Source organism: Paralichthys olivaceus, chromosome 24 (assembly GCF_024713975.1).
Source record: "Paralichthys olivaceus isolate ysfri-2021 chromosome 24, ASM2471397v2, whole genome shotgun sequence".
Classification (NCBI taxonomy): domain Eukaryota; kingdom Metazoa; phylum Chordata; class Actinopteri; order Pleuronectiformes; family Paralichthyidae; genus Paralichthys; species Paralichthys olivaceus.
In genome coordinates this window covers 8112375-8136319 of record NC_091116.1, presented here as the reverse complement: position 1 = coordinate 8136319, position 23945 = coordinate 8112375, and the positions used below count along the sequence as shown (strand labels likewise).

The following is a 23945-nucleotide window of genomic DNA, read 5'->3' as shown; positions in this document are numbered from 1 at the left end:
CCAAGGCAGCAAATGTTCTACATGCTAGTTCTAGTGCATTTGTCTGAAAATCACTGGAACATGGGTCATTGTTCACAACAACAGCATACTTTGATTCAAAAGTATCAAGACAACCAGAAAAGTACAAACCGCTCAACTACAATCATCTCAAATCCTTTAAAATAACAACCAAAACCACAAAGACATAGAAGCACGCAGCATCTTCAACATCCAACAACACTAACATAATGGAGTGGCCACTCCGATCATCCTGGACTACAATACCTGTACACAGGTGACACAACTTGGTTGAGTCCATGCAACACACATGTGAAGCAGTTCTCAAACACACTGCTTGTACAACTAAATACAAGTTCAGTGATTCACAGACAAGACACATCTTCTAGCATTTTTCCCTTCATACAATAAATGTTTGACTTTGTAAACAACAATGCAGAAACTATCTTTTATTTATTATTAATTTTTTATTTATTAACACACTGCTATTATTTTGAACACAACTCTACATCTCACATGGAACAAGCAGCAATAGATCAACTACATTCAAACAATAACTGTTCAAATCTACTCACAAATCCAGCAGTGACACAATCCAGGTGCTTCAACAAACCTGTAACACATGACATGGTTCACAAACACACATTCATATAAAGTCTCTTTTGATTTAATGAACAAACACTGAACTGTACAACCACTTACCACTGTTGATCCTCAGTAACACTGGTGGAACAGCTTAGAGGTTTCTTAGGTCCACATGAAGTACAACCTGGTAGACACAATAACATCTGAAACACATGAAGGAAATGGAGTTATGGCTCACATGGAGGGACACACACCTAGTTAGCAAGTGCAGCAAGTTTACCCAATAGATTTTTGAGAAGAGAAAAGAATAGAAACATACTCACCTGGGACTTTTCCTGGCTGAACAATCACCTTTCTATTGTGACAGAGGCATGACAAGACACAACCCTAACACAATTTCACCACTTTCAACAACAGTCATTGTGTTCAAAATAACAGCAGTGTGGAGTTCTATTACTCAAGTCAAACAGCTGGCCCTCATTTAAGGACCAAGGCAGCAAATGTTCTACATGCTAGTTCTAGTGCATTTCTCTGAAAATCACTGGAACATGGGTCATTGTTCACAACAACAGCATACTTTGATTCAAAAGTATCAAGACAACCAGAAAAGTACAAACCGCTCAACTACAATCATCTCAAATCCTTTAAAATAGCAACCAAAACCACAAACACACAAGTAAGCACGCAGCATCTTCAACATCCAACAACACTAACATAATGGAGTGGCCACTCCGATCATCCTGGACTATAATACCTGTACACAGGTGACACAACTTGGTCAACTCCATGCAACACACATGTGAAGCAGTTCTCAAACACACTGCTTGTACAACTAAATACAAGTTCAGTGATTCACAGACAAGACACATCTTCTAGCATTTTTCACTTCTTACAATAAATGTTTGACTTTGTAAAGAACAATGCAGACACTATCTTTTTTTTTTTTTTTTTTCATTTAATTTTTTTATGAACACACTGCTATTATTCTGAACACAACTCTACATCTCACATGGAACAAGCAGCAATAGATCAAATACATTCAAACAATAACTGTTCAAATCTACTCACAAATCCAGCAGTGACACAATCCAGGTGCTTCAACAAACCTGTAACACATGACATGGTTCACAAACACACATTCATATAAAGTCTCTTTTGATTTAATGAACAAACACTGAACTGTACAACCACTTACCACTGTTGATCCTCAGTAACACTGGTGAAACAGCTTAGAGGTTTCTTAGGTCCACATGAAGTACAACCTGGTAGACACAATAACATCTGAAACACATGAAGGACATACAGTAACCAGGACTTATGGCTCACCTGGAGGAACACATACCTACTTGCTGCTAAACAACAATCTTTAAAAGCTGATAATCTATTTTAGATCAAACTCACCATTTTCCATGTGGTTCCCTCCCACCACCATGGACTTTCAGTACAATGTCTGGAAGTGGACAGAAGTGGTCGTCTTTATTTTTAACAACGTCAGTGTGTACAGATTATTCAGACTATTTGCTCTTAATACATTACTTACCTCAAACAACATCGCTCCACCTAACGAGTGAGCCGCTGTCCTCATCGGCCCTGTATGACAGACAAAACAATCAAGGGTCTCATTTAGCATCACTGTGTGGCATTCATACAAAAACTAGACTTACACAAAACTAAATTACTATTTAGAAAACCATGCAGGTGCACCCAATAGATTTTTGAGAAGAGAAAAGAATAGAAACATACTCACCTGGGACTTTTCCTGGCTGGACATTCACCTTTCTATTGTGACAGAGGCATGACAAGACAGAACCCTAACACAATTTCACCACTTTCAACAACAGTCATTGTGTTCAAAATAACAGCAGTGTGGAGTTCTATTACTCAAGTCAAACAGGTGGCCGTCATTTAAGGACCAAGGCAGCAAATGTTCTACATGCTAGTTCTAGTGCATTTGTCTGAAAATCACTGGAACATGGGTCATTGTTCACAACAACCGCATACTTTGATTCAAAAGTATCAAGACAACCAGAAAAGTACAAACCGCTCAACTACAATCATCTCAAATCCTTTAAAATAGCAACCAAAACCACAAAGACGTGGAAGACAACAGAACACTACCATTCAGATGAATCAAACAATAACCTAAATGACACCTCTGCAAAGTCCCATTGTTGAAAAATTAACATGTGCTGAAGAGGTTACAATTTTCCTTAAAGGAAAATACCACAACATTTTGTGGAGTGATGACATCACCACTGTTCAAACCACAGAACACGGTGAAGCATGGTAGCACAAGCACAATACTTCAAGACATTGTGTTGACTTATGCCAAAGAGGAGACACCCTTCAAATGTGTCTTTCAACAAGACAACCACCCCAAACACACAAGTAAGCACGCAGCATCTTCAACATCCAACAACACTAACATAATGGAGTGGCCACTCCGATCATCCTGGACTATAATACCTGTACACAGGTGACACAACTTGGTTGAGTCCATGCAACACACATGTGAAGCAGTTCTCAAACACACTGCTTGTACAACTAAATACAAGTTCAGTGATTCACAGACAAGACACATCTTCTAGCATTTTTCCCTTCATACAATAAATGTTTGACTTTGTAAACAACAATGCAGAAACTATCTTTTATTTATTATTAATTTTTTATTTATTAACACACTGCTATTATTTTGAACACAACTCTACATCTCACATGGAACAAGCAGCAATAGATCAACTACATTCAAACAATAACTGTTCAAATCTACTCACAAATCCAGCAGTGACACAATCCAGGTGCTTCAACAAACCTGTAACACATAACATGGTTTACAAACACACATTCATATAAAGTCTCTTTTGATTTAATGAACAAACACTGAACTGTACAACCACTTACCACTGTTGATCCTCAGTAACACTGGTGGAACAGCTTAGAGGTTTCTTAGGTCCACATGAAGTACAACCTGGTAGACACAATAACATCTGAAACACATGAAGGAAATGGAGTTATGGCTCACATGGAGGGACACACACCTAGTTAGCAAGTGCAGCAAGTTTACCCAATAGATTTTTGAGAAGAGAAAAGAATAGAAACATACTCACCTGGGACTTTTCCTGGCTGAACAATCACCTTTCTATTGTGACAGAGGCATGACAAGACAGAACCCTAACACAATTTCACCACTTTCAACAACAGTCATTGTGTTCAAAATAACAGCAGTGTGGAGTTCTATTACTCAAGTCAAACAGGTGGCCCTCATTTAAGGACCAAGGCAGCAAATGTTCTACATGCTAGTTCTAGTGCATTTGTCTGAAAATCACTGGAACATGGGTCATTGTTCACAACAACCGCATACTTTGATTCAAAAGTATCAAGACAACCAGAAAAGTACAAACCGCTCAACTACAATCATCTCAAATCCTTTAAAATAACAACCAAAACCACAAAGACATAGAAGCACGCAGCATCTTCAACATCCAACAACACTAACATAATGGAGTGGCCACTCCGATCATCCTGGACTATAATACCTGTACACAGGTGACACAACTTGGTCAAGTCCATGCAACACACATGTGAAGCAGTTCTCAAACACACTGCTTGTACAACTAAATACAAGTTCAGTGATTCACAGACAAGACACATCTTCTAGCATTTTTCACTTCTTACAATAAATGTTTGACTTTGTAAAGAACAATGCAGACACTATCTTTTTTTTTTTTTTTTTTCATTTAATTTTTTTATGAACACACTGCTATTATTCTGAACACAACTCTACATCTCACATGGAACAAGCAGCAATAGATCAACTACATTCAAACAATAACTGTTCAAATCTACTCTCAAATCCAGCAGTGACACAATCCAGGTGCTTCAACAAACCTGTAACACATAACATGGTTTACAAACACACATTCATATAAAGTCTCTTTTGATTTAATGAACAAACACTGAACTGTACAACCACTTACCACTGTTGATCCTCAGTAACACTGGTGGAACAGCTTAGAGGTTTCTTAGGTCCACATGAAGTACAACCTGGTAGACACAATAACACCTGAAACACATGAAGGACATACAGTAACCAGGACTTATGGCTCACCTGGAGGAACACATACCTACTTGCTGCTAAACAACAATCTTTAAAAGCTGATAATCTATTTTAGATCAAACTCACCATTTTCCATGTGGTTCCCTCCCACCACCAAGGACTTTCAGTACAATGTCTGGAAGTGGACAGAAGTGGTCGTCTTTATTTTTAACAACGTCAGTGTGTACAGATTATTCAGACTATTTGCTCTTAATACATTACTTACCTCAAACAACATCGCTCCACCTAACGAGTGAGCCGCTGTCCTCATCGGCCCTGTATGACAGACAAAACAATCAAGGGTCTCATTTAGCATCACTGTGTGGCATTCATACAAAAACTAGACTTACACAAAACTCAATTACTATTTAGAAAACCATGCAGGTTCACCCAATAGATTTTTGAGAAGAGAAAAGAATAGAAACATACTCACCTGGGACTTTTCGTGGCTGAACAATCACCTTTCTATTGTGACAGAGGCATGACAAGACACAACCCTAACACAATTTCACCACTTTCAACAACAGTCATTGTGTTCAAAATAACAGCAGTGTGGAGTTCTATTACTCAAGTCAAACAGGTGGCCCTCATTTAAGGACCAAGGCAGCAAATGTTCTACATGCTAGTTCTAGTGCATTTGTCTGAAAATCACTGGAACATGGGTCATTGTTCACAACAGCATACTTTGATTCAAAAGTATCAAGACAACTAGAAAAGTACAAACCGCTCAACTACAATCATCTCAAATCCTTTAAAATAGCAACCAAAACCACAAAGACGTGGGAGACAACAGAACACTACCATTCAGATGAATCAGACAATAACCTAAATGACACCTAAGCAAAGTCCCATTGTTGAAGCATGGTAGCACAAGCACAATACTTCAAGACATCATGTTGACTTATGCCAAAGAGGAGACACCCTTCAAATGTGTCTTTCAACTAGACAACCACCCCAAACACACAAGTAAGCACGCAGCATCTTCAACATCCAACAACAACACTAACATAATGGAGTGGCCACTCCGATCATCCTGGACTACAATACCTGTACACAGGTGACACAACTTGGTCGACTCCATGCAACACACATGTGAAGCAGTTCTCAAACACACTGCTTGTACAACTAAATACAAGTTCAGTGATTCACAGACAAGACACATCTTCAAGCATTTTTCCCTTCATACAATAAATGTTTGACTTTGTAAAGAACAATGCAGACACTGCTTTTTTTTCTTTTTTTTTTAAAAAAAACAGCCTCATTTTTAGATTTATTGACAGCTGCCATATCCCCCATACACAACATTTAACAATTATTATGTGCTTGTGATAACTGGACTCATTATGTGGCCCTATGAGGCAAACAACATGTAAAATCACACCATTGATACAAATCATGATGAGAACAATACAATGTATGAGGCCCAGCAGTCTCCACACTGGAAACCTACCTTCTGATGCTAACACAGGAGTTTCCAAGAACCTCAGTCCACTGTCCAGATGCACCTCATTGATGACTGATCAGTTAATCACAGTGGAGCTAGAGGAGAGACGAGAGACAAACAGGGACACTACAGGAAACACCCCCACCCTTAAAACAATGATTCAACACTTACATCACATTTCACTAACTAACAACTACAATCAGTGTATTCATTACAATGCATTTGCCAACTAATTACTGCTGCTGGATTCAAAGTGAGCGGCAGACACACAAGTTGTACCACAAGGGAATGTCACTTCACACAAAATGGCTGCCACCACGAGGTGGACAAATCAAACAACAGGTGTTACTCAAGCTACCTTCACGCAACACTCACACAGGTGACCAACACAAACGTGGAGTGCAACACCCACCAAACCAAAAGAGTGACGATTACACCACCTACAAAGTTGCTGCCATTCACCAACACAACATCAATTTCGATGACAAGTACTGCAGCAGTTGAGTCAATTTACTTGGTGACCTTCAACACTAACATTATTTCTGATTTCATTCACATCTCTACTCATTCTCACATATCAACAACTGTTCACACCTTCAGCTTCCTGTTGTTTGTTTTGTGACTTCACAGAAAGTGAATCACTTCCTGTTTGCCAGGTTGTCTTCAAATTAACACTCAAGACATTAACTAGTACAATGGCATGAAACATTACACGTGTTTTAAGAATACCACACTGATTACTTACTTATATTTAGTAGCAGTCATGAGGTGAAGAACTTTCACTTTACTTTTATTCATAATAGAGATGTCACAGTTACCCCTTTTTAAAATATATAAGGTACAGAGTGTAGAATTTAGTGATATCTACTGTTAAAGTTGCATGTTGCAGCTGAACACCTCTCACCTCACCCTCTCCTAAAACATGAAAATAACCTGTGGCAGCTTCAGTTACCTCAAAAGGGATTTAGTTTGTCCGGTCTGGACTACTGTAAAAAACAAGCAGCCTCCATAGAGAGCACCCCCTCGATGTAAATATGGTGTATTTAAATATTAATGGCCTTTTCAACAGTAAATAAAACTATATTCATATAATTTAGATGAAGTGAACTAGTGAAAACATCATGAGGATTATCTGACATTCAATTTCTGCCAATAGATCCCTTTCACCTAAATTTTACACAGTGAACCTTTAAGTGAGAAGATAACAAACAAGTAAATAGGTGGTTGCCACAAATTGGATCAAAAAATAGTAGCATCATCATATCGTGAGTTGCGCTTTTAAAGGGGCCTATTGTGAGATGTTACCTTGATCGCCCACACACGCACAGTAAAACTATCAAAGGGCCCAATCCAGGAATCCTGGACTTGGAGAATTCCTCCCTCTGTCCAGAATTTACACCAACATACCCAGGACACAAAAGCTTCCATCTTGTGCATTTGGAGCAAGAGTTTGCCACATCTTTTGGGGATCTATCATCGTTTATCTCGTCGCTTTGTGCTGCTGTGAGAGGCCTTCAGCGTGACGCAGACAGCTGGAGATCTGCAGGAAATAAGAGTCACAGTTACTCAGGGTTGTGTTCTCCATCAAATCCAACAGCTTAGTGTTTGGGAAATGTACAACTCACTGTGGATGTTTGGTGATTACTGATTTTGTTTTCAGTTTTATATCAAATCAAATGTCCTTCTACTTATAAGGTCAAAAAAAAACTGAACAACATGGTAGGTAAAAATATAACATAATATATATGAATAGAAGTTCCTATAAATGTTAATTAAACATTTGGAAGGGCCTTTTCGTGATGTCACGCTACATACATACATACACATATATATATATATATATATATATATATATATATATATATTTATTTGGGGTTTGGTAGGGCTGGGTGATACAACACTATTGATAAAATGTGTGGACTCTGCTGACATCTGGTGGTGAAGCTGTGTGTTGCAGCTTCTCCTTCCAAACATGAAAGAATATGTTAGACGACATACTAACCTATGACTTTTTTTGTCATATTTTAGACGACATACTAACCTATGACTTTTTTTTCTTATTATTTTAGACGACATGACATCCTAGAAAAAGTCATAGTATAATATGACGTCTGAAATTTAAATGTATCAAGAGTCGCAGCAGATTCCACTATTAACAAACATGTTAACAATGGAAAAGCTGCAGCAACACGTCAAACACACAGAAGATCCAATAAATGTGTTGATATTTTAAGCAATAGTCACCAAATGATGGGTCTGTGGGCTCCTGGCATCTCCAGCGTACTGGCTCCCTCTACCTCCATCCCTAGCTAATGACAGTAGCAAACATAGCAAACAAATGATACGAGCTTTCCTTAGGAACACACTTTAGTTCATATAAAATACATTTAAATGGAGCAGGGAGCTCAAACGGTGACATTAACATTTTAATAAAGGTCAAATCAGGGCTGAGCGATAAAAGAATATCAATAATGATGTCCAATATATATCAATGTAATGATTATGCATTGTGAAAACAATGATGAGGTAGAGCACATGCAATAGATGCCACGTGTCTAGTGCAATTCTTTACTCATTCAACAGAGCAATAGTATTAAAACAATTAAAATGATCTAATCTGTTAAATAGAGATGAAACAATAAACCTGTTTCAATTCAATTTAATTTGTATAGCACCAAATCATAATATACATTATCTCAAGGCACTTTAAAATCTCATTTAACATAGAGAAACCCAACAGTTCCCACAATGAGCAGCACTTTGGCGACTGTGGAGAGGAAAAACTCCCTCCCTCCCTGTTTATCGTCATGATCATTATTTTCCATGTATATTGATTTATGATGGTAAATTATATATAATTGGATGTTTTACATGGCTGCAAAACACTATCAATACTTATTGCAATTTAATATTCATCATAAAGGTTATATATACGCATACACGTACCAAGGTTATTATAGTTTTGAAATTGTCATTAGTTTTTATTTTTATTTAGTTTTTCAATTTGCATTTTTATTTCATATAATACACAATACAAATCTATGAAATCAACACGTATTGAACTTGTGTTACTTTGATATTGATGAAAATGAAAAGCTGATCATTATTCAAGTGGACGTACTTTAGTTAGTTTAGGACAAAAGAAGCGATCGAGTGTTTTACAAGAGAATTCCACACGCGCTCAGGTGTGGTTAGCTTGGGATGCTAGCTTAGCTTAGCATCGACACGAGGAACTAATGAGACGAGTTTTGCTCGAAAACGCAAGTGAACAATGAAAAATGTGCAGCGACACGTCAAACACACAGAAGATATAATAACTGTGTATAACTGTGTTGATATTTAAAACAGTATTCACCTCGTGAAGATCTACGGGCTCCCGATCCAAGCAGTTCCGCATCCAAGCGGAAGTACCGACTGGCAAACAGGAAGTGGAGCACTCCAATGGGATATATGGAGAAGGGGAACTTCGAATAGACCAAGTTACGTAGACTCGCGGGGGTGGAGTTTCTTTATCTAACTCAAACAATAAATATTGTAAACAATTTCCAAACATTCGTGGGCACGACTGATTTAAAAAAAATGTATAGCACATCATATGATATGATAATAAAATATCACAATCTGTTTATTTAATTTATTTTTAAATGTTATTCATCCCTCATGAGCACATCCATTGACAGGATGATATAAAGTTATTATAATTGATCTTCAGGGTTGTTACTACTCTGAAAAGTATGCACACTTACTGCACTTGGGCTTTTTAATATAATTTGTATACCTTACTATACAATGATTGGGTTTTTTGCATTCTTTTGCCTTAATATACAATTCATCTTGATGATATTATATATATATTATCAGAGAACTATGATGGGAAGAGGGCTGCATTGGACTGAATTATATATTTTCAGCCCCTGTGCCTAAGTACTGCTGTATGTGTATACATTGTAGCTTTAAAGCATGTTTACCTTTTTTTTTGGTTTCTTCCGCACACACACACAATCTCACATTACTTAGCCGAAGCAATATCCTTTAACTGCCCATGTTGGTTTATAGACTTGCTTGGTGAACTGAGCCAGCAGCAGGCAGCCTTGTGCCGTCCGTGCCATGTGGCGTGGCCTCAAATTCACCGTTTTCCTAATTAGGTGTCAGCAAGGATGGCAGATGATGTCTCTTCTCTCCTCCTCAATGTGGACACCAATGTGCTGGGCCTTGGCAAGCAGGAAATCGAAGAGCGGAGGAAATGCGGGCAGCGTGACTGAGTCACACGTTTTTCTTTACCTTCCATTAACAGACATATCAGTGGTGACGCATACACCAAAAAGTGCCACGGTCCCAAATATTACTGGATCAATCTGGTCTGCCGATATCTTTGGTTTTAGCAATATGATTCACACTGAGCCATTTATTTGCATCCTTCTATCGTGGTTATTTTGTGGACACCAGGTGTTCCCAGTGTGAACTCTGCAGGAACTATTCAACCCAGTTGCGAATTCCTGCTCAGAAAACAGACTTGACGTCAGAATAGGATGAAATTAGCTTCAGTTCCACGAATAACTCTGAAAAGCTTGCATTTGAATTTGGGAGCCACATACATCACACTCCTGCACACAGGGATTATTTACTAACAATTAAACAGAAGGTTATTTCACAAATGAGAGCACTGGTGCACTCCGTGTTGTCATTGTAATGATTACTGATGCTGAAAAGATGGAGTTAATGATGATGATGATGACACTCATTAGTTATTGAGATACCACGAGCTCAAAAGTTCATCGTGGGTATCGATTCATTTGTCAGTGCCTGATAATTACTCGAGGGTTGTTCTGTGTCTTCCTTTCACTTCCTGTCTACAGTCCGAGGTAAACGTTTAAAAAACATGAAACACCAAGAAGAGCGATATTTACTGTGCGTGTTTTGGTTATATGCATATGAATGGAGATAAATTAAATGGCAGACAGCAGATGTATTTCAGCCAATATGCTCCACTTCTTTTGCTCTACGCACCCACTGTTTACCTTCGGACCATTCTGTGTGGCATTTGCATTTTCCCCGTGTCTATGGAGGTTCGAGGAGAACAGTTTCAATCTGAAAAGTGGAATGATACCTTCTCTTACGGCAAAATCAGGGAGAGATTGAGAAAAAATAACACCCGAGGAGCTCCCTACATTTTTCTTTCAACCTTTTTTCTGTCTCCTGCCCAACAGTGCAGCTCTTAAACCCTGCACTACACTTCACTTTGCTCATCTGCAATTTTCTCATCCACCTGAAAACAAGGCATGAATTTCAACTGTGACAATGCACTGTAAAGAATACAGTACTGCACAAAATGTATTTCAATGTGGACTAAACATTCATTAATAGAAAATATGTTTTTTTTTTTTTATCAAGATACAATTATTATTCTCTGAGAAATCACATATAATGTTAAAATATTTCACAATATTGAATAATTTGATTTGCCCCTGATCTGAAACAGGACCACAATGTAATTGGATCCTCACTGACCCATATCCCTCCACCTCCACAGAAATCCATCTGGTAATTTTAACATAATCCCTCAGTTAACACAGTTTATTTCTATAGTCACATTCTTTTTTATGGGTCTTAATCCTGTTTACGAACAAACAGACAGAGGGGTGACAACATAACTACCTTGGCAGAGGTAACTAAAGCAAAGTACCTCAAAACTTAAGTACAAAACACACAAGCTACTCCATATTGAATGCAGCGTGTGTATTTGACGGTGCGTTCCACTTATTCCTGTCTTGATGTTTTTCACCCCATTTCATTTATCTGTCAACTTTAGGAAAAGGTACTTTGCCGTTTCAGATTAAAACAAACATTTAGCAACAATTGAATCGATTAGGAATTATGACGACAGATACATTTGTTTTAGCATCAGAGAACTTTATTGACTGCTTTGTGCTGTTTTTTTGGTTTGATTCGATTCATGTGTCAGAATCTGCCTCTGTGGATAATAAATACACGTGTGTGTTTGAGTGTTAAACCTCTCACTCCCATCTTCTCCTCTTCCTCCTCGCAGACTTCAAGGTCACCATGCGGCTATTTCCAGCTCGTCTTCGCTCTCATCCGTGTCGCAAAATGACAATTCAATTCAATTCAATTTTATTTATATAGCGCCAATTCATAATTTACATTATCTCAAGGCACTTTACATTTAAAGGTCAAGACCTTAAAACAATATTAACATAGAGAAACCCAACAGTTTCCACAATGAGCAAGCACAGGCGACTGTGGAGAGGAAAAACTCCCTCATTAACAGGGAGAAACCTCTGGCAGAACCAGGCTCAATGTGGGCGGTCATCTGCCTCAACCGGTTGGGGTGAGGAAAGAAAAGTAAGGGGGGAGGAAAGGAGAGATGGGTGGAAAGCGGGGGAGAGAAGAGAGAGATGAGGTGGAGAGAGAGAGACCGGGAACAATTTGGCACCATCAGTATCAAGGCTGACTATAACAATAACTAAATAAATAATGATGACAATGGTGATGGTAGTCGTTGTTGTCCTGCAGTCCCGGTGCTGGAGTTATCTGAAACGAGATAGAGAGAAGAGCCAGAGGGACTATGGGAGGACAAAGTGACACTTTGACATGATCAAACTAATAAATAAATAAATAAACAGGTGTGGGGGGGCAGAGAGACAGAGGGAAGTGATGAAGTGCTCAATGCATGATGGGAGTTCCCCCAGCAGTCTAGACCTATAGCAGCACAACTAAGGGATGGTTCAACACTCACCTGATCCAGCCCTAACTATAGGCTTTGTCAAAGAGGAAGTTTTTTAGTTTTACTTTAAATGCTGGGACACTGTCTGCCTCCCCAACCCAGAGTGGGAGCTGGTTCCACAGGAGAGGAGCCTGATAGCTAAATGTTCTACCTCCTGCTCTACTCTTACAGACTCTTGGAACCACTAGAGAGCCTGTGTTTTGGGAACGAATAAGGTGTTATCAGCTCTTTGATATATGAAGGGGCGTAATTGTTGAGGGCTTTAAAAGTGAGGAGCAGGATCTTGAATTCTATTCTAAATTTTACCGGGAGCCAATGTAAGGAAGCTAAGACAGGAGTGATATGATCTCTCCTTCTAGTTCCTGTCAGCACTCGTGCTGCAGCATTTTGGACCAACTGGAGACTTTTAACAGTCTTCATGGAGCATCCTGCTAATAGAGAGTTGCAGTAATCTAATCTAGAGGTTACAAACGCGTGGACTGGTTTTTCAGCATCCTGCTTAGACAGGATGTTTCTAATTTTGGTAATATTGCGCAGATGGAAGAAAGCCGTCCTAGACACTAGTTTAATATGGGGGTCAAATGACATGTCTTGGTCGAACAACACTCCAAGGTTCCACACAGTGGAGCTGGAAGCCAGACTGACACCATCCAAAGTGACTATCTGGTCAGACAGTGTTTCTCTGAGATGTTTAGGGCCAATTACAACAACCTCAGTTTTGTCTGAGTTTAAAAGTAGAACATTTTGGGTCATCCAGGCCTTGGTATCTTTGAGACATTCCTGAAGTTGAAATAGGCGATTAGATTCATCATGCTTCATGGAAATATACAATTTGTTTAGACATAAATCTGGTGCTATGGTTTCAGGACCAGACAATGTATCAGTGTTATTCACTGGGAGGAGGTGGTGGATTTTATCCCTGATGGTTGTAATTTCATTAGTGAAGAAGCTCATGAAGTCATTGCTTCTCACATCTAGAGGAATAGATGGGTCAGTAGAGGTGTGACTTTCTGTCAGCCTGGCTACAGTGCTGAAGAGGAACCTGGGGTTGTTCCTATTTTCTTCTATTAGTAATGAATAATAAGAGGTTTGGGCATTTCTAAGTGCTTTTTTGTCATTTATAAGGCTATTCTTCCAGGCTAGGTGGAAGTCTTGGCGATTGGTGGAACGCCACTTCCTTTCTAGCTTCCGCGATGTCTGTTTTAGAACGCGCGTTTGGGAATTATACCACGGAGCTAATCTCCTCTGACTTAGTTTCTTCTTTTTTAATGGGGCGACAGCTTCAAGTGCTGTTTTTAGTGAGGCTGCAGTACTATTTACAAAGTTATCAACTAGTGTGGGAGTAAGGTTTTGATAATCTTCTTGTATTGTACTGAGACATGGCTGAGAGGGAAGTGAGGAGGGGAGCAGTTCTTTAAATTTGTGAACAGTTTTGTCGGATAAAAATCGACTGTAATAGAATTTCCGTCCAGAATTGACGTAATTAAGAACAATGCAGACACTATCTTTTATTTATTTATTTATTTTTTATTAACACACTGCTATTATTTTTAACACAACTCTACATCTCACATGGAACAAGCAGCAATAGATCAACTACATTCAAACCATAACTGTTCAAATCTACTCTCAAATCCAGCAGTGACACAATCCAGGTGCTTCAACAAACCTGTAACACATGACATGGATTACAAACACACATTCATATAAAGTCTCTTTTGATTTAATGAACAAACACTGAACTGTACAACCACTTACCACTGTTGATCCTCAGTAACACTGGTGGAACAGCTTAGAGGTTTCTTAGGTCCACATGAAGTACAACCTGGTAGACACAATAACACCTGAAACACATGAAGGAAATGGAGTTATGGCTCACATGGAGGGACACACACCTAGTTAGCAAGTGCAGCAAGTTTACCCAATAGATTTTTGAGAAGAGAAAAGAATAGAAACATACTCACCTGGGACTTTTCCTGGCTGAACAATCACCTTTCTATTGTGACAGAGGCATGACAAGACAGAACCCTAACACAATTTCACCACTTTCAACAACAGTCATTGTGTTCAAAATAACAGCAGTGTGGAGTTCTATTACTCAAGTCAAACAGGTGGCCCTCATTTAAGGACCAAGGCAGCAAATGTTCTACATGCTAGTTCTAGTGCATTTGTCTGAAAATCACTGGAACATGGCTCATTGTTCACAACAGCATACTTTGATTCAAAAGTATCAAGACAACCAGAAAAGTACAAACCGCTCAACTACAATCATCTCAAATCCTTTAAAATAACAACCAAAACCACAAAGACATAGAAGCACGCAGCATCTTCAACATCCAACAACACTAACATAATGGAGTGGCCACTCCGATCATCCTGGACTACAATACCTGTACACAGGTGACGCAACTTGGTCAAGTCCATGCAACACACATGTGAAGCAGTTCTCAAACACACTGCTTGTACAACTAAATACAAGTTCAGTGATTCACAGACAAGACACATCTTCTAGCATTTTTCACTTCTTACAATAAATGTTTGACTTTGTAAACAACAATGCAGACACTATCTTTTATTTATTATTAATTTTTTTTATTTATTAACACACTGCTATTATTTTGAACACAACTCTACATCTCACATGGAACAAGCTGCAATAGATCAACTACATTCAAACAATAACTGTTCAAATCTACTCACAAATCCAGCAGTGACACAATCCAGGTGCTTCAACAAACCTGTAACACATGACATGGTTTACAAACACACATTCATATAAAGTCTCTTTTGATTTAATGAACAAACACTGAACTGTACAACCACTTACCACTGTTGATCCTCAGTAACACTGGTGGAACAGCTTAGAGGTTTCTTAGGTCCACATGAAGTACAACCTGGTAGACACAATAACACCTGAAACACATGAAGGACATACAGTAACCAGGACTTATGGCTCACCTGGAGGAACACATACCTACTTGCTGCTAAACAACAATCTTTAAAAGCTGATAATCTATTTTAGATCAAACTCACCATTTTCCATGTGGTTCCCTCCCACCACCAAGGACTTTCAGTACAATGTCTGGAAGGGGACAGAAGTGGTCGTCTTTATTTTTAACAACGTCAGTGTGTACAGATTATTCAGACTATTTGCTCTTAATACATTACTTACCTCAAACAACATCGCTCCACCTAACGAGTGAGCCGCTGTCCTCATCGGCCCTGTATGACAGACAAAACAATCAAGGGTCTCATTTAGCATCACTGTGTGGCATTCATACAAAAACTAGACTTACACAAAACTAAATTACTATTTAGAAAACCATGCAGGTGCACCCAATAGATTTTTGAGAAGAGAAAAGAATAGAAACATACTCACCTGGGACTTTTCCTGGCTGGACATTCACCTTTCTATTGTGACAGAGGCATGACAAGACAGAACCCTAACACAATTTCACCACTTTCAACAACAGTCATTGTGTTCAAAATAACAGCAGTGTGGAGTTCTATTACTCAAGTCAAACAGGTGGCCCTCATTTAAGGACCAAGGCAGCAAATGTTCTACATGCTAGTTCTAGTGCATTTGTCTGAAAATCACTGGAACATGGGTCATTGTTCACAACAACAGCATACTTTGATTCAAAAGTATCAAGACAACCAGAAAAGTACAAACTGTTCAACTACAATCATCTCAAATCCTTTAAAATAGCAACCAAAACCACAAACACATGGGAGACAACAGAACACTACCATTCAGATGAATCAAACAATAACCAAAATGACACCTATGCAAAGTCCCATTGTTGAAAAATTAACATGTGCTGAAGAGGTTACAATTTTCCTTAAAGGAAAATACCACAACATTTTGTGGAGTGATGAAGGCAACACTGTTCAAACCACAGAACACGGTGAAGCATGGTGGCACAAGCACAATACTTCAAGACATCGTGTTGACTTATGCCAAAGAGGAGACACCCTTCAAATGTGTCTTTCAACAAGACAACCACCCCAAACACACAAGTAAGCACACAGCATCTTCTACATCCAGCAACACTAACATAATGGAGTGGCCACTCCGATCATCCTGGACTACAATACCTGTACACAGGTGACACAACTTGGTTGAGTCCATGCAACACACATGTGAAGCAGTTCTCAAACACACTGCTTGTACAACTAAATACAAGTTCAGTGATTCACAGACAAGACACATCTTCTAGCATTTTTCACTTCTTACAATAAATGTTTGACTTTGTAAACAACAATGCAGAAACTATCTTTTATTTATTATTAATTTTTTATTTATTAACACTGCTATTATTTTGAACACAACTCTACATCTCACATGGAACAAGCAGCAATAGATCAACTACATTCAAACAATAACTGTTCAAATCTACTCACAAATCCAGCAGTGACACAATCCAGGTGCTTCAACAAACCTGTAACACATGACATGGTTTACAAACACACATTCATATAAAGTCTCTTTTGATTTAATGAACAAACACTGAACTGTACAACCACTTACCACTGTTGATCCTCAGTAACACTGGTGGAACAGCTTAGAGGTTTCTTAGGTCCACATGAAGTACAACCTGGTAGACACAATAACACCTGAAACACATGAAGGAAATGGAGTTATGGCTCACATGGAGGGACACACACCTAGATAGCAAGTGCAGCAAGTTTACCCAATAGATTTTTGAGAAGAGAAAAGAATAGAAACATACTCACCTGGGACTTTTCCTGGCTGAACAATCACCTTTCTATTGTGACAGAGGCATGACAAGACACAACCCTAACACAATTTCACCACTTTCAACAACAGTCATTGTGTTCAAAATAACAGCAGTGTGGAGTTCTATTACTCAAGTCAAACAGGTGGCCGTCATTTAAGGACCAAGGCAGCAAATGTTCTACATGCTAGTTCTAGTGCATTTGTCTGAAAATCACTGGAACATGGGTCATTGTTCACAACAACAGCATACTTTGATTCAAAAGTATCAAGACAACCAGAAAAGTACAAACCGCTCAACTACAATCATCTCAAATCCTTTAAAATAGCAACCAAAACCACAAAGACATAGAAGCACGCAGCATCTTCAACATCCAACACCACTAACATAATGGAGTGGCCACTCCGATCATCCTGGACTACAATACCTGTACACAGGTGACACAACTTGGTCAACTCCATGCAACACACATGTGAAGCAGTTCTCAAACACACTGCTTGTACAACTAAATACAAGTTCAGTGATTCACAGACAAGACACATCTTCTAGCATTTTTCACTTCTTACAATAAATGTTTGACTTTGTAAAGAACAATGCAGACACTATCTTTTTTTTTTTTTTTTTTCATTTAATTTTTTTATGAACACACTGCTATTATTCTGAACACAACTCTACATCTCACATGGAACAAGCAGCAATAGATCAAATACATTCAAACAATAACTGTTCAAATCTACTCACAAATCCAGCAGTGACACAATCCAGGTGCTTCAACAAACCTGTAACACATAACATGGTTTACAAACACACATTCATATAAAGTCTCTTTTGATTTAATGAACAAACACTGAACTGTACAACCACTTACCACTGTTGATCCTCAGTAACACTGGTGGAACAGCTTAGAGGTTTCTTAGGTCCACATGAAGTACAACCTGGTAGACACAATAACACCTGAAACACATGAAGGACATACAGTAACCAGGACTTATGGCTCACCTGGAGGAACACATACCTACTTGCTGCTAAACAACAATCTTTAAAAGCTGATAATCTATTTTAGATCAAACTCACCATTTTCCATGTGGTTCCCTCCCACCACCAAGGACTTTCAGTACAATGTCTGGAAGGGGACAGAAGTGGTCGTCTTTATTTTTTTACAACTTTAACAACGTCAGTGTGTACAGATTATTCAGACTATTTGCTCTTAATACATTACTTACCTCAAACAACATCGCTCCACCTAACGAGTGAGCCGCTGTCCTCATCGGCCCTGTATGACAGACAGAGAAAACATCAGGGGTCTCATTTAGCAAACACTGTGTGGCATTCATACAAAAACTAGACTTACATAAAAGTAAATTACTATTTAGAAAACTATGCAGGTTCACCCAATAGATTTTTGAGAAGAGAAAAGAATAGAAACATACTCACCTGGGACTTTTCGTGGCTGAACAATCACCTTTCTATTGTGACAGAGGCATGACAAGACACAACCCTAACACAATTTCACCACTTTCAACAACAGTCATTGTGTTCAAAATAACAGCAGTGTGGAGTTCTATTACTCAAGTCAAACAGCTGGCCGTCATTTAAGGACCAAGGCAGCAAATGTTCTACATGCTAGTTCTAGTGCATTTGTCTGAAAATCACTGGAACATGGGTCATTGTTCACAACAACCGCATACTTTGATTCAAAAGTATCAAGACAACTAGAAAAGTACAAACCGCTCAACTACAATCATCTCAAATCCTTTAAAATAACAACCAAAACCACAAAGACGTGGGAGACAACAGAACACTACCATTCAGATGAATCAGACAATAACCTAAATGACACCTCTGCAAAGTCCCATTGTTGAAGCATGGTAGCACAAGCACAATACTTCAAGACATCATGTTGACTTATGCCAAAGAGGAGACACCCTTCAAATGTGTCTTTCAACAAGACAACCACCCCAAACACACAAGTAAGCACGCAGCATCTTCAACATCCAACAACACTAACATAATGGAGTGGCCACTCCGATCATCCTGGACTACAATACCTGTACACAGCTGACACAACTTGGTCGACTCCATGCAACACACATGTGAAGCAGTTCTCAAACACACTGCTTGTACAACTAAATACAAGTTCAGTGATTCACAGACAAGACACATCTTCTAGCATTTTTCACTTCATACAATAAATGTTTGACTTTGTAAAGAACAATGCAGACACTGCTATCTTTTATTTTATTTTATTGTTTAAAACACACTGCTATTATTTTGAACACAACTCTACATCTCACATGGAACAAGCAGCAATAGATCAACTACATTCAAACCAATAACTGTTCAAATGTACTCACAAATCCAGCAGTGACACAATCCAGGTGCTTCAACAAACCTGTAACACATGACATGGTTTACAAACACACATTAATATAAAGTCTCTTTTGATTTAATGAACAAACACTGAACTGTACAACCACTTACCACTGTTGATCCTCAATAACACTGGTGGAACAGCTTAGAGGTTTCTTAGGTCCACATGAAGTACAACCTGGTAGACACAATAACACCTGAAACACATGAAGGACATACAGTAACCAGGACTTATGGCTTACCTGGAGGAACACATACCTACTTGCTGCTAAACAACAATCTTTAAAAGCTGATAATCTATTTTAGATCACACTCACCACTTTCCATGTGGTTCCCTCCCACCACCAAGGACTTTCAGTACAATGTCTAAAAGGGGACAGAAGTGGTCGTCTTTATTTTTTTACAACTATAAACAACGTCAGTGTGTACAGATTATTCAGACTATTTGCTCTTAATACATTACTTACCTCAAACAACATCGCTCCACATAACGAGTGAGCCGCTGTCCTCATCGGCCCTGTATGACAGACAGAGAAAACATCAGGGGTATCATTTAGCAAACACTGTGTGGCATTCATACAAAAACTGGACTTACACAAAACTAAATTACAAATTAGAAAACCATGCAGGTTCACCCAATAGATTTTTGAGAAGAATAGAAACACTCACCTGGGACTTTTCCTGGCTGAACAATCACCTCTCTATTGTGACAGAGGCATGACAAGACAGAACCCTAACACAATTTCACCACTTTCAACAACAGTCATTGTGTTCAAAATAACAGCAGTGTGGAGTTCTATTACTCAAGTCAAACAGCTGGCCCTCATTTAAGGACCAAGGCAGCAAATGTTCTACATGTTAGTTCTAGTGCATTTGTCTGAAAATCACTGGAACATGGGTCATTGTACACAACAGCATACTTTGATTCAAAAGTATCAAGACAACCAGAAAAGTACTAACCGCTCAACTACAATCATCTCAAATCCTTTAAAATAGCAACCAAAACCACAAAGACGTGGAAGACAACAGAACACTACCATTCAGATGAATCAGACAATAACCTAAATGACACCTAAGCAAAGTCCCATTGTTGAAGCATGGTAGCACAAGCACAATACTTCAAGACATCGTGGTGACTTATGCCAAAGAGGAGACACCCTTCAAATGTGTCTTTCAACTAGACAACCACCCCAAACACACAAGTAAGCACACAGCATCTTCAACATCCAACAACACTAACATAATGGAGTGGCCACTCCGATCATCCTGGACTACAACACGTGTACACAGGTGACACAACTTGGTCGACTCCATGCAACACACATGTGAAGCAGTTCTCAAACAATTGCTAATACAACTAAATACAATTTCAGTGATTCACAGACAAGACACATCTTCTAGCATTTTTCCCTTCATACAATAAATGTTTGACTTTGTAAACAACAATGCAGACACTATCTTTTTTTTTTTTCATTATTATTTTTTTTTTATTAACACTGCTATTATTTTGAACAACTCTACTTCTCACATGGAACAAGCAGCAATAGATCAACTACATTGAAACAATAACTGTTCAAATCTTCTCACAAATCCAGCAGTGACACAATCCAGGTGCTTCAGCAAACCTGTAACACATGACATGGATTACAAACACACATTATAAAGTCTCTTTTGATTTAATGAACAAACACTGAACTGTACAACTACTACTGGAGGGACACACACATGGTAAATACAAATATACTGGTGATAGAAGATAGAAAATAGAAACATACTCACCTGGGCATTTTCCTGGCTGGACAATCACCTTTCTATTGTGACAGAGGCATGACAAGACACAACCCTAACACAAGTTCACCACCTTAAACAACAGTCATTGTGTTTATATTAAAAACAATATATATATATATAAAATAGCAGTCCAACATCACTAACCACATCAATCACTATTTTTAGTAGGCAAATACTTTATGAGTAGATATAGTACACATGCTGTTGATGCTATGTAATTGAAAAGGTTGTGTTCAAAATAACAGCAGTGTGGAGTTCTATTACTCAAGTCAAACAGGTGGCCCTCATTTAAGGACCAAGGCAGCAAATGTTCTACATGCTGGTTCTAGTGCATTTGTCTGAAAATCACTGGAACATGGGTCATTGTTCACAACAACAGCATACTTTGATTCAAAAGTATCAAGACAACAAGAAAAGTACAAACCGCTCAACTTCAATCATCTCAAATCCTTTAAAATAGCAACCAAAACCACAAAGACAAGGGAGACAACAGAACACTACCATTTAGATGAATCAGACAATAACCTAAATGACACCTAAGCAAAGTCCCATTGTTGAAGCATGGTAGCACAAGCACAATACTTCAAGACATCATGTTGCCTTATGCCAAAGAGGAGACACCCTTCAAATGTGTCTTTCAACTAGACAACCACCCCAAACACACAAGTAAGCACGCAGCATCTTCAACATCCAGCAACACTAACATAATGGAGTGGCCACTCCGATCATCCTGGACTACAATACCTGTACACAGGTGACACAACTTGGTCGACTCCATGCAACACACATGTGAGGCAGTTCTCAAACACACTGCTTGTACAACTAAATACAAGTTCAGTGATTCACAGACAAGACACATCTTCAAGCATTTTTCCCTTCATACAATAAATGTTTGACTTTGTAAAGAACAATGCAGACACTGCTTTTTTTTCTTTTAAAAACAGCCTCATTTTTAGATTTATTGACAGCTGCCATATCCCCCATACACAACATTTAACAATTATTATGTGCTTGTGATAACTGGACTCATTATGTGGCCCTATGAGGCAAACAACATGTAAAATCACACCATTGATACAAATCATGATGAGAACAATACAATGTATGAGGCCCAGCAGTCTCCACACTGGAAACCTACCTTCTGATGCTAACACAGGAGTTTCCAAGAACCTCAGTCCACCGTCCAGATGCACCTCATTGATGACTGATCAGTTAATCACAGTGGAGCTAGAGGAGAGACGAGAGACAAACAGGGACACTACAGGAAACACCCCCACCCTTAAAACACTGATTCAACACTTACATCACATTTCACTAACTAACAACTACAATCAGTGTATTCATTACAATGCATTTGCCAACTAATTACTGCTGCTGGATTCAAAGTGAGCAGCAGACACACAAGTTGTACCACAAGTGAATGTCACTTCACACAAAATGGCTGCCACCACGAGGTGGACAAATCAAACAACTGGTGTTACTCAAGCTACCTTCACGCAACACTCACACAGGTGACCAACACAAACGTGGAGTGCAACACCCACCAAACCAAAAGAGTGACGATTACACCACCTACAAAGTTGCTGCCATTCACCAACACAACAAACACCCAACAAACGTGAGCGGACACATAAACAGCTACTGATAGAGATCACGATCAGAAAGCCTTTAAAACAGCAGGACCATGGGATTTATTATCATCAACAACAACAACAAACGACACAATGTTAAAATGCCATGCTGAGTCCCAGCAGCCTCCACACTGAAACCTACCTTCTGGTCCCGACACATGAGTGTCACGACCAACGCTGACGCCAGCGCTGGAGGAACTGACACCTTCTGTACTCCACCTCTTCCATTCGCCTCCACCAATCAGCCTTGCTTGGCCCCGCCTCCTGCTCATTCCACACACCTGCTCAACACCTGTATAAACTCAGCACAGATCACACACATCAAAGGACACGTGAGAGGTGAGTGAGTCAACACAGACTTCCTTCACTTCACACGTGCTGAATTAGGAGCTTTTATTTTGAAGCTTCACACAATTAGAATCACATTTCAACACTTTAACTCGAGCCGCTTCTCTTTTGCTCTAAAATACTTGATCCAAACAAATTGCTACCTCATGCAATTCATGGCCACACACAAACAAAGTGGCTTCATGTGGACACAGTCTATTTG

At 38.9% G+C, this 23945-nt stretch overlaps 4 long non-coding RNA genes across 7 annotated transcripts; all 4 read right to left on the bottom strand.

Annotated features, from left to right (window-relative positions):
- Window positions 1–13: 13 nt before the first annotated feature.
- Window positions 14–1996, bottom strand: LOC138407042 (uncharacterized). The gene is made up of 3 exons (XR_011240473.1): window positions 1778–1996; window positions 700–1688; window positions 14–610 (listed from the first exon to the last, which is right to left on the bottom strand). It is a non-coding gene; the product is annotated as an uncharacterized lncRNA (long non-coding RNA).
- A 56-nt stretch (window positions 1997–2052) lies between these two features.
- Window positions 2053–10484, bottom strand: LOC138407040 (uncharacterized). Its single transcript, XR_011240471.1, has 7 exons — window positions 9478–10484; window positions 8367–8431; window positions 4905–7662; window positions 4766–4814; window positions 4560–4645; window positions 3484–4470; window positions 2053–3394 (listed from the first exon to the last, which is right to left on the bottom strand). It is a non-coding gene; the product is annotated as an uncharacterized lncRNA (long non-coding RNA).
- An 879-nt stretch (window positions 10485–11363) lies between these two features.
- LOC138407039 (uncharacterized) lies at window positions 11364–16641 on the bottom strand. Of its 3 annotated transcripts, none has more exons than XR_011240470.1 (4): window positions 16037–16641; window positions 15898–15946; window positions 14623–15777; window positions 11364–12671 (listed from the first exon to the last, which is right to left on the bottom strand). It is a non-coding gene; the product is annotated as an uncharacterized lncRNA (long non-coding RNA). The 3 variants fall into 3 exon arrangements; XR_011240469.1 differs by lacking the exon at window positions 11364–12671 and adding an exon at window positions 12731–14533 and having other exon boundaries at window positions 14623–15758; XR_011240468.1 differs by lacking the exon at window positions 11364–12671 and adding an exon at window positions 12731–14533 and having other exon boundaries at window positions 16037–16640.
- A 299-nt stretch (window positions 16642–16940) lies between these two features.
- LOC138407038 (uncharacterized) lies at window positions 16941–22407 on the bottom strand. 2 transcript variants are annotated; one of them, XR_011240466.1, is made up of 4 exons: window positions 20441–22407; window positions 20291–20339; window positions 20085–20170; window positions 16941–18382 (listed from the first exon to the last, which is right to left on the bottom strand). It is a non-coding gene; the product is annotated as an uncharacterized lncRNA (long non-coding RNA). The 2 variants fall into 2 exon arrangements; XR_011240467.1 differs by lacking the exon at window positions 16941–18382 and adding an exon at window positions 19508–19995.
- Between the last annotated feature and the right edge of the window lie 1538 nt (window positions 22408–23945).